The sequence below is a fragment of the Musca domestica genome, unplaced genomic scaffold, assembly GCF_030504385.1.
Source record: "Musca domestica strain aabys unplaced genomic scaffold, Musca_domestica.polishedcontigs.V.1.1 2, whole genome shotgun sequence".
Taxonomy (NCBI): domain Eukaryota; kingdom Metazoa; phylum Arthropoda; class Insecta; order Diptera; family Muscidae; genus Musca; species Musca domestica.
In genome coordinates this window covers 40,069,740-40,083,985 of record NW_026712249.1, presented here as the reverse complement: position 1 = coordinate 40,083,985, position 14,246 = coordinate 40,069,740, and the positions used below count along the sequence as shown (strand labels likewise).

The window sequence follows — 14,246 nt, the reverse complement described above, 5'->3', positions numbered from 1 at the left end:
AAGCATTTTGGTGAGAATTTTCCAGAAAGAGATTTCTTTATATTTGGCTGAAAAACCACAAGTGGCTATCGTTTGAGCACTCCAGCATTTAAATGTGAATAAATCTCTAGTGTCTCGTACCATTGCTCGTTACCGTGATACTGGTAGCGTAGCCCGACGTCAAGGTAGTGGACAGAAGAAAACAGCAACATCAGCAGAAGTGGTTCGAAAAGTAAAGAAGCGACTTGATCGAAACCCGCGTCGTAGTGGCCGAAAAAGGGTTCGCGAGGTGAACATAACACAATTTTCCATTCGGCAAATATTGAATAATGAGGCCGGGGTAAAGCCATCGAAATTGCAAAAGGTGCAATTTCGAAATTGCAAAAGGTGCAAATTCAAAAGAATTTGGCCGAATTTGGGTTCCTCCGTCTCCGATGAGAAGACATTCGTTGTCCAGCAATTTTTTAAACAAACAAAATGATCGTGTTTACTTGCCAAGGAATTCAGCTGAAAATGTGCACCTTCGGTTGGCCACCAGAACTCAAACGCCGGCCATGGTGATGGCCATTCCAACAGCCATTAAATACAGTGTCGACAAAATTAATTTAAAAGTTCTTGAGAAATACTTGAAAAACATTCTCAGGGGTATAATTGTAAGTGGTGAACAGCAGAGGAGACACATAGAGATACACACACTCACACAGCATCTTAAAGAAATGGAACAGTTTGCTGGCATGTCTTCGACAAAGGCCTTGCAACGAATTGCAGATGAAATAAAAATCTTTGAAGAAAACCGTGTCTGTTTTCGTTTGTTTTTCTGGGAGTGAAGGGGGGTTCTGTGTGAGTTATAAATTTCCACAAATTAAGTGTTTATTAGTTGTTGTTCTTGCGGTCTTTGTTTTTTCTAACAACGAAGAAATATAGAGTGTATTTTAAATTAAATGAAAATAATTAAGAGAACATTAGATTCTTTTTTTAGAATTAAGTAAAAAAAGAAAATTACTTGGGAATTGGGAAATTTATTTCCGAACATATTTCTTTCATGAGAAACATTTTGGAAAACTTAAGAATATGTAGCTTTAAATTTTAATTTTTTAGCGTAGAAAATATGGCTGAATATGGAATTTTTATAGGGATGACCGTAGCATATGGGAATATATTTTCCAAGGAGAACTCCGTCAAGGATCGCGACTTTAAACAAATTTTAAAAATTTTCGGACCAATAATTGAGGGCCAATAAAATATATTAAAGGAGCTATATATTTGCATAATTACGATATTTTATTTTTAATATATTTTATTGGTCCTCAATTATTGGTCCGAAAGTTTTTAATATTTTTTTTTACATAATACAAAAATATATCCGAAGAGCTCTGGTGCAGAATCATAGAGTTTTTAAATAGTTTCAAGGCATTTTTGGTTAAATGCATCGTTCATTTTTTTATTAGTTTCATGGAATTCCTGATTTAATAGATCGTGAATTTTTTCAACAATTTTCGTGGAATTCCTAGAAATACAAACTCTGAAAATTTTTTGATAACTTCAAGGATTTTTTTTTTTGGCTAAGAATTTATTGAGTTTAAGGATTTACCGGAAATGTATAAGTCGTGGAATTTTTATAAGATCTTTTGCAAGGTTTGAGAAAATCTTAATTTTTCAAAATAGTTTTAGAAAAATATTTTTCATGGCTTAATAGTAGAGTTGTGGCAATTTAGGTTGATCGAATGAACTTGTTCCTTATCCTGTTCCGTGGGTTTTCGACACTTTGGTATTTTTAGTGCGAACCTTGCTTTCCAAAATATTCCAGACACAATAGTCCAACGGATTGGTATCCGGAGGTTTTGGTGGCCATTGTGCGCTGGAAATGAATGTAACAATTCTTGGGCGGCGCGTGCTGATGTTGCTGAGTCCTGTTGGAATGTCCAAGGTCTGCGGCCAAAATGTTTGCGTGCCCAAGGCTTTAATACACCCTCCAGAATATTTTCGCGATAATATTCGGCATTTATTCTGATGTCACGGTTGATTAGTACGAGCGGTGAGCTATTATGGCGGCCCACACCATCACCATGGCCGGCGCTTGAGTTCTTTGGCAAGTAAACACGATCATTTTGTTTGTTTACGAACTGCTGGACAACTAATGTTTTCTCATCAGAGAAACCCAAGTTCGGCAGTTCACCACTTTCGGCCAAGCGAAGTAACTCTTTAGCTCGTTTGGGTTTATTTTTTTCTGTTCGGTGTAAGTTCTTGCACTTTTTGGAATTTCAATGGCTTTACTCCGAGCTCATTTTTCAATATTTGCCGAATGGAATATTGCGATATGTTCAGCTCACGAGCCATTTTTCGGTCACTGCGACGCCGGTTTTGATCAAGTCGCTTCTTTATTTTTCTAACCATTTCAGCTAATGTTGCAGGTTTCTTCCATCCACTTTGTTGACGTCGGGCTACGCTACCAGTTTCACAGAAATGATGCAGAAGATTTATTTACATTTAAATGCTGGAGTGCTCTAACGATAGCCACTTGTGGTTTTATAGCTACACATAAAGAAATCACACTTGAATTCCATCACGAATAACTTTTTTCTGGAAATTTCTCACCAAAATGCTTTTGTACGCTTGTAAACAATATAATGAACTGTCACTGGAATAATTTTAACAGCTGTCGGACGAGTGGCTTTGAGATGACAGCCATCTGAAATTGGTTGCAGTTTTTTCATTTGTGTATGTTTTTTTCATATGCAGTTTTTTTCCCTGTATATGGAAGCTATATCCAAATATATCTGGTACCTAATATCATTGTTGTGAAGTATTTATTACGAATGTGAGGGACTTAAGCCCCAAATCGGATGAAACCAATATATGGGAGCTATTGCTATATTTGAACCTATTTTCAGCAAATTTGAAGTACTTGTTTCTAGGCTACATTTGTTTGGATCGTTCCGAAATCGCTTCCATTTGGACGTGGTGGTACATTGGTGGAGCACAATAAAATTGAAACTATATATGGACATACTTCGGGACTGATTTTTTTTTAATACAAATTTTCAAATCAACCTTTTGTCCAATTATACAGGACTTCTTGGCCTTTCCGGTCTCGAAATTCCCATACTGAATACCTATGCAAAATTCATGGTTTCTTTGAAATACAATTCCACATTGTGTGTGTTTTTTTGTTCCTTTCCCATCTGAATGTCAAAGTTATCGCCATTGCACACTATCTATCTGTCTATTTGATGGCCTCTGTACTTGTAGTTCTTTTTTTTTGCTGTTCCATTCTTTCGTCCTAGTTCTATTTCCAACGAAATCTGCTCGCAGCTATTTATTTTCGTTCTTGTGAAAGTAAATGTTGATATGAAATTCAGATGAATGTGAATTCATGTTCAGCATTTTTTTTTTGTGTGTGGGAAATGATCCACTAACAGCAACGACAACAATCAGCATCTGCTGAAGGACACCGAAATATGTAGTTGTCATGAATGACTTTTATGTTTGCATGTGACAGAAGAGATCTAAAAGCCAGGATGGAAGAACACAAATGGTAGCAGGGTATTTGTGATGTACATGCGTAATGTGTTATTATAATTAGGGAAATGGTTAAGGTAAACATAAACTATTCGAAATGCAAATTTTGACAAAGAAGGTTTGAAAAAGAGATCTTATATTTGACAGAGGCTTTTATGTTTTGCTTCCATAATTTGGAGTATATAGATCGGACTTAGGCTTTATGCGGGGTTTTGTAATTGGATGTGTTATTTTGGAATTTTAAAACAAGGTAAGTTTTTGAGATAAGTTATCGGACGTTTATTTTAAATTCATGGGGAAGGAAAACAAGTTAGTTTTGCCTACAGATATATACCCTCAGCCAATGTTCAATTATTTAAATATATTTTGACTTCTGTTATTATTATTCAATTTGTTAGCCCTCCATGGAGTAGGTTCCGAAGGAATGGACCAATATTGTCCATTACGTATCGGACCTAAATAAATATGACATAAATATTGCGACGTGCCAAGTTTGGACTATATAGAGTACTTCCTGAACTTTATATGAAATATGTGATAATTTTTAGAAAATGTGCATGAGGTACCAGACGTAGTCGACCGAAGCATTCCATCCTCATACGTCATCTAACGGTATGGGCAAAATTACCAGAAAATCGAACATTTATATCCAATTCTAAGCGGAATTATAAATTCCGATAAATTTAATATTCAATTCCGGTTTCTGGTTGAGATAAATATTTAGATATGGCAAGCTGTAAAGAATTGCCAGATAATACAGTATTGAAAATTGTGACCCTTTTTGGGTGAGGTGCGAGAAGGGGCTCGCAGATATATATGTTCTTCACAACAGATCTTGTGTTTGTGTGTGCGAAATTTGGGAAGAGTTGGATGCTTATTTTGCTTTCTTTGAGCGTTTTGTTTTTCCAAATCTTTAATCCTATGTGGGGGAGGTACAAAAAATAATGGTCCGATCTCTACCATCTTTATAACATATATTGTGTTGATAGAAATATTGAGATGTGTCAAGTCTGGATGGAATCGGATGTTGATTTCACGTTTTATGAGCTTCATGGATATTCAAAAATGTTGACCCTTTGTGGGGTAGGTACCAGAAGGAGTGGACCGATATTCCCATCTTCACAGCAAGTCTTGTGTTAGTAGAAATAATGGGATGCGTAAAATTTAAAGAGAATCTAATAATAATTTCGCGTTTTACGAGCTTCATGGCTATTCTAAATTCTGACACTATTTGGAGGACGTACCAGAAGAAGTGGACCAATATATCCCATCGTTACAGCATATCTTGTGTTAGTAGAAATAATGGGATGTGCGAAAAATGAAGAGGACCGAATCCTTTTTTCGGATTTTACAGTCGTTTTGGTTATTCAAAACTATGACTCCTTGTGGGGGAGGTACCAGAAGTAGTGAACCGATCTCCACCATCTTTTCAACAGATCTCGTGTTTGTAGTGTGGTTATTCAATACTTTGTGCCAATTTTGACCCTTTGTGAAGAAGGTAGTTGAAGGTGGGACCGATATTGTCAATTTTCTAAAACTGATGCAAGTATTAGGATCTTCAAAGTAGGCACAAAATCATATTATCCTTTCTCTTGTTTTGCAGTATTTTTTTTTGAAAATTTCGAAATTTTGCGGGGGAGGTACCAAAAGGAGTGAAATGATATTGCCCATCTCCGAACTCGATTTGAATTTGATAATTATATTACGATGTAGCTAGGTTGGACCAAATCTATCATGGTACCAGCTAGACAGACGGAAGGACGGACACCCCTAGATCAACTCTAAATGGTCTGGAACGGACTGGACCTAAAGATACCTAGGGTCTAAAATCGTTATTTTGATCGTTTTTTAAATGATTCACTCTCTAGCCATATGGCTGAGGGTCCAAATGGGCTGGAATGGACTGGGCCTAAAGAGACCTAGGGTATAAAACCGTTTTTTCGATGAGGAACGTTTTGGCCGTATCAAACGATTCCCTCTCTAGCCATATGGCTGAGGATATGACAAGTAAAAAGGGAGCTAAGTTCGGCCGGGTCGAAAATTTTACACCCTCCACCATTTGAAAAAAAACTTGACAAATTGCAAAAAAAAAATCCGAAAAGTACCACTTAAATGAAAACCGTTATATGGGAACCATAAGAAGACGCGGACCTGCATAAGAAAATTTTCGTCATAGATATTAGTACTTATTACGAACTTCAAATACGAAATTTTAAACAGTTCCCGTGAAGAATATTGCTATAATCATAAAAATAACGAATATCGGGAGGTACTGTTATTTGGGGCTTTAAAAAACCTGAACCTGCATACGATTTTTTTGTCGTAGGCTATAGTATCCTTTACGAACTTTAAATACGAGATTTGTAACCAAATATTGGGAGGTACCATTTTATGGGGGCTATACGTCGTAGGCTGTAGTACCCATTACGAATTTCATATAAGACATTTGAAATAAATTCCGGAAAATAATGTCGCTAAAATCATGAAAATGCCGACTATCGGGAGGAACCATTATATGGGGCTATAAGAAAGAGTGCACCGACATTACCCATTTACGAACTTAACCAGCCTTCTGGGAAAATATGCATGTATGCAAAATGTTAGCCTACTATCTCAATTCGCTAGCGTGATTTCAACAGACAGACGGACACCGATAAATCGCCTTAGACTTTTACGCTGATCCAAAATATATGTAGTTTGTAGGGTCTACCATTAATATTTCGAGGAGTTACAAACGGAATGACAACGCTAATATACCCTCCATAGAATGGTGGAGGGTATAAAAATATCTGCTAAATAATTACTGCGTGCACATTTACGGGACCATATTCTTTTCATAAAATTTTCATAGCCAAATAGCAAAGCGGCTGCCCTATGTCCTGCATAACTTCATGAATTACATCACTGATATCATGAATAAACGTTGAGCTGTTGGCTGAGACCTTATCATCCTCCACCGAAGGCAAAAAGTCGAAAGTTGTTAAATTCCAAGATCTCGGTAGCTAATTGTGCAGACCCTAACAAAGACCAAAAATTGCTACCCGTAAAAGAGCATTGGTTTCGTAGCTTGTGTGGCATAAGACGACGATTTGGTGGAAAGTAAACGTTGTTCAGATCAATATCATTACACTATGACTTTAAGAGTGAAATCTACACAAAATAAAACACAGAATTTTAAGGCCGATTTCGGACCCCTGTATTATTTCTACTTAGGAGGAACAATTGATCCACCCCAATATACATATTAATTTTCTCTTGTTTAAAAAATAACAGTAATTACATCCTACATACATAAATTCATACATACCACCAGGATAAAAAAGAAAAACGGAAGCCTCAATTAGAATACTTCCTTTGACGCAAAATTCATTTCGAAGCAGGCAATCTCCTACTCAACGTGCAACATTTGACAGTTTACATTTAATTTTTGAAAAGCGGAAATTAAAAAACAAATTTCCACAACAAGTTACCAACATTTCAATGCACACATATATTAGAATGGGTTGAAGTTCTCCATCATCATCAGGAGCAGAAGAAGATTTTTATAAAAAATATATATATTTGTCAGGTATTTACTTTGTGTGTCAAACAGACAAGGACAATTGATCCTTTTTAGCAAACTCAAAGAGAGAAAAAATCCATCGAAACAAACAAGACCTTTTTATGTCCTGCATGCATGCAAATATTACTTTTTCCCGTAAACCCCTCATCATCCTGACAGAGAAGAAGAAGTCATGGAATATTCCAAGCACGTTTAGTGTTTTGGGGCAAACTTCTAAACTATTTGCATTATTTCCATTTCTTATGCTTTTCCCCCCTGTCCCTCTCCCTCTAGTTTTCACATTTTCATGGTCAATGGCAAGCAAGCAAACACACCTTTTGGTTTTTCTGCTGTTCTTTTTCTGTGGAACATTATTGGGAAAATCACCCATGTTTGTCGGTTTGCTTGACGTTTAGTAACCCCCGCCCACCCTTGGATGGCGAAAGTAAATGTATCTATGCAATGACTGATGATGGAATTTATTTGTAAACAAACCGGAGTCTTAACACTCACTCTCACCAAAAAGAAATACATTACGAGTTCGTTGCGTTGTTTTGCGATTTATTTTTTGCAATTCTTCTGGCTTTTTTTGCACTGCTCCTCCTCTGTCTTGGATTTAAATTTATGTAACGCACACATTTTGACGCCACCGCACAACTGACATTGGAAAACAAACAGTATCAAGCAAGTTGGCAACCGTAGAAAATGTTTGCTATTTATTTGTGATTTGATAAAGGGTGTGGAGGGAGGTACTCTACATAAGGGATGTTGTCAGACCAGAGTTTCTGAAAACAATTCGGGTTAAAATCAGACGGTTTTGCCGAGAGAAGTATACCCTCAGCCTATGTCCGTTTGATGAAATATATTTTGACATGCTTTTGATTGGGCCAATATTGTCCATTTCGCATCTGACCTAAGTTGATATAAGTACAGGGTTGCCCATATTCGACGGACCCATCTGGCAACGCCATAACTTTTGACAGAGATGTCACATCGCTTAATGACATACCGCGTTTGAAGCGTCAGACTAAGCAGATTTTTACCATGAACCAATACACGACACGCGAGAGCTCTGAAATAGTTGAAATTTACATTCAACAGAAGAAGTCAATTGTGAAAAAAAGACACCATTAAGCGTTTATACGAAAAATTTTCGACTGGTAAGGCTCTTTCTAATCCGAAGAGGCCATATAAAAGTCGACCAAGGCGATGGGCCGAGAATATCGCTGCCGTACGAGCCAGTGTTGAGAGGTCCCCAAGAACATCCCAAAAACGCCGTTCTCAGCAGTTGGGCATAGCTCGGTCCACTTTACAACGGATTATTCGCATTTGTTCCCGTACAAAATTCAATTGACGCAAAGAATGTTGCCTGCTGACAAGCCCCGTCGATTGGAATGGGCCCAAAAAAAAAAAAAAAAAACATGGGTCCGTCGAATATGGGCATTGCGACGTATCAGGTTTGGACTGCATGGGCTATTTCTATCATTTTACATGATGTATGTGAAATTCGGAACTTTACCAGAAAGATTGGAACGACATATCCTATATTTTAATCAGGTCTTTTATTGATAAAAATATTGATATACACCATGTTTTTTGACCGTTCGTGGGGTAGGTACATGATGTAGTGGGCCAAAATTGTCCATTTTACGTAGCTTTGATACAAATATTAAGATTTGCATAAAATTGGATTTTCCTTTCTTGTTCTAAACGGTCAATTATTTTCTGCGAAATTCTTGACCTTTAGTGGGGGTTCCGCAAGGAGTCGACCGATGTACCATGTTTGGATGAAATCGGACGGGCGGACACCCCTATATCGAATCCTGAAACCGATTTGGTCCAAATAGACCTAGGATCTAAAACCCTTATTTCGATGAGGCACATTTGGTCGTATTTAAGGATATATATAGCTATATGGCTGAGGGTATAATGATTATCAATATCATATTGAGAGATGGGAGTATCCGATGTACTTCAAACTTGGCACATCATAATATTTAAAGTTGGCATGTGTCCAATCATTTATGTACATCCCACAAAAGTTCAAAATTTTGAATATTAATAACTTTGTTGCACTGGGACATCAATAGTCGATTTTTTATACCCTACAACACTATGTTTTGGGGGTATTATACGTTTGATTGGGCCAAAAATTATGTTACCTCTCGAAATAATGGTTTCGGACATAGGAAATATATATGGGTCTTTCTCTCTCGCCGAACTGAGTCGGTCTAGTTATGTATGTCTGCAATCACGCCACAGTTCGAAATTGTAGCACGAAATTGAAAATGGAGGTGGGGTTAGGGTCAGAATAGAACCATATTCTTTTTGGAGATGATCGAACAATATTAAGGGGTCCAAATGGTTGATTGATTACAATTGCTCTATAGGCCGAAATTATGAGACGGAAATTTGAATGAAGTTACATTTCCGGATTGGACAGAAGCTAACCATCGTATGGTAATCGGACAATATTTAGGGGGTAAAATAAAACATAACTTTTAATGTCAAAAAATACGAAAATTTCCACAAAATCGCGAATTTGTGAATCCCTACCAAATTACAAATACATTAACAGGTCACTTCTGGCTATTACAGTGATACGGATAGCCAAGATATCGGATATGTAGCAAAATAGGTATAATATATATGTAAAAGAAATAGATCTTAGTTATTCTGCTTATAAGTCAAAAAACCGCTGGACAGATTTTCACAATTCTCATCAATTTGTTAGGGTCAGAGTTAAAGCATATTGTGTTTGAAGATGTACATTTAGGGGTTCAAAAATTTTCGGATTTTGCAGTCGCTGCCATATTCGCACACTTAGTACAGATTTCCGAAAATCACATTCATATATCAAACTTACTTTCCATTGTTGAATCTCATACCAAATTTAAAGTTTTTAGCACCATTCGTTCAAATAATATCAAATGGTTACCAAATTACAAGTTCAGTACCATCTTAGAATATTGAACGGTACCTACGCTGGAATTTTGAAATTTTGTATTGGGGTCCACGCAGAATGAATGGCAGGATCCAGTAGAAGTGTTCTGAAATTGACAGAAGTTTGGACCATATTTTCGAAAAAGTTTTGTTAGAATTATCTTGATGTCCAATACAGGGTGGCCCATATTCGACGGACCCATGACTCTTTGGGCCCATTCCAATCGACGAGGCTTGTCCGGAGGCAACATTCTTTGCGTCAATTGAATTTTGTGCGGGAACAAATGCAAATCAATGCGAATAATCCGTTGTAAAGTGGACCGAGCCATGCCCAACTGCTGAGAACGGCGTTTTTGGGATGTTCTTGGGGACCTCTCAACACTGGCTCGTACGGCAGCGACATTCTCGGCCGATCGCCTTGGTCGACTTTTATATGGCCTCTTCGGATTAGAAAGAGCCTTACCAGTCGAAAATTTTTCGTATAAACGCTTAATGGTGTTCTTAGAAGGCGCACTTCTCACATTTTTTAATGTTTTAAAAGCACGTTGAGTTTTCACAATTGACTTCAGAGCGCTCGCGTGACGTGTATTGGTTCATGGTAAAAATCTGCTTGGACTGACGCTTCAAACGCGGTATGTCATTAAACGATGTGATATCTCTGTCAAAAGTTATGGCGTTGCCAGATGGGTCCGTTGAATATGGCCAACCCTGTATTATATACATTCTGGCCTACAAAAATGTACGGATTCTTTCCAAGAACTTTCCGCTGCACAACTTGCATTTTAATGAATGTTATTTGATTGTTTTTAGATATACGATTAATGATTCTATAAAAGATCATTGCTAGGCGGATTTTTACGATTTTTTTTATTAAACACTGTCAGACCATTGCATTTTTAAAAATGATTTTTCAAGGACCACTCATAATATTTTTACCAATATTGTTACCGTTACTACAACGATAACAATATGTTCAGTTGTTGTCCGATTTTTTTCGATCTTTGAAAACCTGGATAATTCTGCAAATACAAGATTAAGTGTGTGTAAAAAATAATTTTCGACTCAATAGATTTAAGATTCGTCATCTTGATATCGGTACAACATATCTTATTTTCTCAAATCTAGAGAACAAATAATGAAATGTGGTATCAGGCAAATGACACCGAAACATTACAAAAAGATGTGACAAAATGTTTTTAATGTTCCATGTTTGGGCTACTCAAAATTTTAAAATTACGTCTTGATGTATTACAGGTGCCAATATTTCCCACTTTTGCACCTGCCTTAATTTGCAAATATGGGACGCTATGATCAATTATAGTGATATTTAAGAGATTTGTAAAACCTTATTTTTCTGGGAAGAGTATTCGAAGCATGGAAACAATAAATCTCGAATTCGCATTCGATCTCTTTCTTATTCACACGCTAAAAAATGGTGAACTCTTTTCACTTTTTATGAGAGTTATAATTATTCAAACTCAATTATACCACTCGATGTAAGCTATTTCCGGGGTGTTTGTTATATTTGTCAATAGAATAAAGTACAACTGAACATTTTATGTTCTGCGAAGATAAAATCTTTGCGATCTTCAGTGTAGGTCCACTTTGTATTTTAAAACCCCATTTGCAGTGATTTGACGTTTCAGTGAGTGCAAACCCCTCCTGCAGATAATTTAAAAATAAGATCCTAATTTGGTGTAGCTCTCTTCCAAATTAGGTGGTGGGGTTCTCATGGGATTTGTATGGGCTTTACGATTTATTTTTTTTTTTCAATATCAGTTCCGTTCCAGCAAGTCCAGCTGATTTTGGATATTTTATAGGTCTTAATCGCTATCTTCTATGCTATTAAATGATCTCTTAAAATCTAAGTATGTAAAACTCTATCTTAGCAATAATATTAATGTTCAGGTTTTAAAATATTGCTTAAAAATGCCAGGATGTTGGTATTTTGTAGCTTCTGAATTTATTCTTTGGCATATAGAACATATATAATGGTACCTCTCAACCTCCACTATTTAGTGTAGAATGATAATTAAGCTCCACCTTCTGATTATCGGCGATATACACGTTGAAATGGTTAAGAAAAGCGAATAAAAATTCGCTTTACGAAAAATATTAATATCGTTCCAAGCTCTACACTTAGCTGCGTCGGATAACTTATGGTCTTTTAGACATTTTGAAGCGCCTGATGTGGCCACATAACTCAGCTTAAATTTAGTTTGCCAATGACAAATTTATACCCTCTACAATTCCATGGAGAACATAATTTTGTCATTCCGTTTGTAACTCATCGAAATACTCATGTTAGACCCAACAAATTATACATATTCTGGATCAGCGTAAAATTCTAAGTCGATTTAGCGATGGCCGTCTATCTGTAATGTAATCACGCTGACTTTGGAACAAATTGAGATAGAAGTATAAAAGTTTGCATGTGTTTTTTGGCAGTAGGCAAGTTTAGTTCGTAAATGGGTCATATCGGTCTAAGTCATCGTATAGCCCCAATATGACGATACCTCCAAAATATTCGGTATTTTGATGATTTTAGCGACATTATTCGCCGGAATTGTTTCAAATTTTGTATTTGAAGCTCGTAAGACGTACTACAGCACGTCTTCGTAGATATAACGATACCTCCCGATATTCGGTATTTTAATGAATTTAGTGACAATAATCCCAGAAATTGTTTAAATTTGGTATTTAAAGCATGTAATGGGTACTACAGCCTATAATTGCAGTTCCACGACTCCGTATAGCCGCCGTATAACGGTTTTCAGTTAAGTAGTATTTTTAGACGGTTTTGTTTAAAAATAATTATAAGTGCGGTTGTAAGATTTAGAAGATTTTCCAAAATAATTTTAGTTTTATTTAATTCTTTGGTTCCTCGTCTATAGAGCTTACGATCTCGTCACTTGGGTAAAAAAAGTTTTTTTTTTTTTTTTCATAGGAGTTTTTTAATAACTCCTGGAGAGAATTCCCCATACAAAAAAATAAAGGAACTGTTGAGGATTGGTGGCTCTTTCCTAAACCTATGTATTCCCAGCCTTACCCCCTAATAAACATTACCATCATTCTCCACTAATAAACAAACGTTGTTTTTTAAAAACAACAATAATGGGATTAAGCCTGACCATTTTGAATAACAACATATTACTAATGCTCGTTGTTTTTATAAAAGCAACGATAAATGGCTTAAGCCGATTTTGTGCAACAGCAAAACTTATTATCGAAAATATACTATCCTAATTTAATAACCCTATAATTTCCTTATGCAGAATAGACACTATGAATGAATAAAATAGAAAAATATTCAGGCATTGATCCAACAAAACTAACGACAATCTTACGGATGTTGTGTTGGAGTGTATGGGTGGAGAGGAAATAGCGGACAGCGGTTCATTTCCGCTGTCAACGGAAGAGAATACAAATTTCCACCAAAAAGAAAACACTAGATTCCTTTCTCCAAATGATAATAGGAACAATTATCAATAACAAGATTTATTTTTTCTTCGTTTTCATTTCCTTTTTTAAGCATTTTTTTGTGTATTTTTCGACAGCAATTTCGCGCACATTAAACTCCAAACATTTTCAAGGATTAAACAATGGAAAAAACCACAACAACAGCTGTTTGTAATAAAAATTTAGCAGACAAATCACTAACAGCAACAAATTGCACAAACAGTCTTTTTTCTTGTTTATTTCGTTTTCGGAATATTTTTTGGGACGAGACGAAATTTAATGCGCGCCAATTACTTTTACACCGAAACACATCAACACCATGGGGAGTGACGAGTTTTTATTTTTTTATTTTTTTTGCAAACAATACATCATTTATCCGAATTGTGTAAAATTCTAAGAATTTTTGCGCCTTCTTTTCTACAATTAATACGCATTTCATTCGCTGTACATTACATTTTTCGTTTGCTCCGTTCACACGTTGTAACCTCTCCGAAGGTATGGAATTGACTGGTTTGTGTTATTGGCATTTTTTTTTTGATGTTTTGGAGTCTGTTGACAGCTGCAAACAAACATGGTCCAAATGAATGCAAAACAACAACAGTTGTTTTCGAACAGCCCGAAAAAAAGCTCTATGGCGGGCTGGGAGATACCGACAAAACTGACAAAGTGTCAGCGGAAGACAGGGTGAGTCGTGAAAAGTTTAATTTGATAAATGGCATTTCAATTCTTCGCTTTTGAAGCTTTCGAAGTAGTAATAGCTTTCAATATTCATATGTCTACTGCTAATTAATTATACAACTTTTGA

The 14,246-nt window shown here is 36.2% G+C and overlaps 1 protein-coding gene across 3 annotated transcripts in view; it reads right to left on the bottom strand.

Moving 5' to 3' along the window:
- The window catches only part of LOC101900210 (venom dipeptidyl peptidase 4), a 474,529-nt gene that overhangs the window by 131,081 nt on the left and 329,202 nt on the right, over positions 1 to 14,246 (bottom strand). The window contains exon 1 of one of the 3 annotated variants that reach the window (XM_059122163.1): positions 13,895 to 13,975. The exons of the other annotated variants lie outside the window; for them this stretch is intronic. The gene's annotated coding sequence lies outside the window, so the exon portion shown is untranslated. Of the gene's footprint in view, positions 1 to 13,894; positions 13,976 to 14,246 lie in introns of those variants that run through there. 3 annotated transcript variants of the gene reach the window in all.